Raw genomic sequence first — 2,311 nt, 5'->3', positions numbered from 1 at the left:
TTTCATCCGGGATCTCCGGATCCAATTCCCGGTGAGGTCACAATATGTTTACGTGATTTTCCTCAAAGCCTAGTAGTGGTTGTTTCACTTATATTACTAAATATACTACTGTATCACTACACTTCCTATTATAATTGGGCCACTTGGCCTGTTGTAGTGCTATAAATAATCTATATGTAAATATATATATATATATATTTATTTATTTACATAATTCTAAAAAATATGAGAAAAACCCTTTTAATTTTAGAATTATAAGGCATGCCCTGCGTCTACCGCGTGTGTGGACGTCCGCTACTGGTAGGTATATACATATTATGAAAAATCTGGAGGCCAGCGCTCGAAACGCAAAATTTTACGAACCGGAGCGCTCGATAATTTTACGAAAATATCAACTATATTATAGTAACATTAATTGTAAATATGATTTATAAAAATAGGTGTGTTATTTTTTTATTATATGAAATATCTAGCTCAGACGGTCAAATTAATATTTCCAAGAGACGGAGCGATAATTTTGAAGATTTTATGAACCGGAACGGCGCTCCGGTGCGTTCCAATCCATTTCGAGCCCTGATCTGGAGTAATTCAGACGCCTACTACTACTTGAAATTGGACATGCCTGATATGACTCATTAACTTAATAAAAGTGTAATCAATAAGATATATTTTGCGTTTTATTTAAATAAATAATACAATCCATTTCCACCATAAATTGACAGTCGACACAATAAAAGAAATCATTAACATCCTTTAGTTAGAAATTACTAAAATATGTAATACGTATGGAACTTGGCATGTTAGGTCACAGTAAGTAGGTAGGCTGGAAATAGCTTATTTTCTCTCATATGTTAACAACTAGTGTCAGTGAAAAGTCACGACCGATGAGTTTAAGCTGATTCTCCAAAGATAGTTTCGCAAATACCGTCGTATTCAAAAACACAGTAGCGGAACTGCCACTCTATTGCCTTAAACGAGGACATTTCCGGTTCGTGTACTAATGTGAATCACAAAGTTTGGTTTACGAGCTATGTTTAAAAGTTTTTATTTGAATATAACATAATCACTACCCATAAGGACAATATTCGGAAGAGGGTTTTTCTTAACTGTTTTCCCTCGAAAGACTTGTTGAAAAGGCGAATGTAAATGTAAATTCAACAGCTCAATACTTAGCTAGATTACATGTGGGAAAGGGCATTAATGTACTCACAAGACCCAACCCTAGAAATAATAGTCAGGAAACCGAGGTCTGCCTCTCAGACCTAACAAGGTCTCAGTTAAAAGAAAAGGTAGGGAAAAAAAATAACATAATCAACAACATCAGAATACCTTGGGCATAAGATCATAAAATTAAATCTATCAATAAGTAGACAAGAGTAAGCGATGTCGCTAAACAGATGCAATGGCAATGGTGTATACAAATGCCGTCATACAGTGGTACCCAAGGGGCACTAAACGTCCACAGGGACGCCTTAAAACCAGAGGGTCGGAGCGGACCCTTTTTTGAGTTTCTCCGCTCCAGGACCTAATACTTGCTCCAGTTCCGCTCCAGGGTATGCTCCGCTCCGGGTCAAGCCGGGTTTTAATATGTATTCAAATGTTAATTTTTTTTTAGAATAAGTAGTTTTGAAATTATTTTTATTTTTCGTATTCTATTAAACAAAATTTCCGAGAGCAAATCGTCTTTATTATCTGCCTCTTCTGTCAAAAAAAATAAGGTTATTTATCACTCGGTAGTGTTGGTGTATTTCAAATAATTCCAGTACTGCAAAGTGGTAAGTAGGTATAATATTTTAATTGGATTTTAGGATGAAAATTTAACAATAAAAAAAACATCCGGAGCAGTGGAGAACTACGCATTTTCAGTGCTCCGGCGCCGCTCCTGCTCCGGGTAAAACCCCATTGCTCCACTGCTCCGTGATCCTGCTCCGAGCTCCGCTCCAACGCTCTGCTTAAAACGTCCTCGATAGACGAACTCATAAAGTTCAGTGGATGTACGTGGCAGCAAAGAACTAAGGACTGAGAAGAATGGAGGAAGCAATGGAGAGGATTTCATCCAGCAGTGGGCCTACCCCAACTGATGATTATCATGGTGATATATAAGTATAACATTTGGTGTATTACGATAAATTTATTACTGCCTCCGTATGTATTTTTTTCTGTTTGATATAAATACTATTGTTTATCCATGTCAAACATGCAGTTTTTGTAACTATTACACGGTATATTAATTTCACTTCCATTTCTAAATAATGTTTCGCATCTCTGAACGCCTCTGTCTACACTTTGGTACACTAAAATAATTGTATAG

This window comes from Rhyacophila brunnea, unplaced genomic scaffold (genome assembly GCF_057557595.1).
Source record: "Rhyacophila brunnea isolate RB1 unplaced genomic scaffold, BYU_Rbru_1.0 scaffold_19, whole genome shotgun sequence".
Lineage (NCBI taxonomy): Eukaryota > Metazoa > Arthropoda > Insecta > Trichoptera > Rhyacophilidae > Rhyacophila > Rhyacophila brunnea.
The sequence above is the reverse complement of the archived record's forward strand: the minus strand, read 5'-3'. Positions refer to the sequence as shown.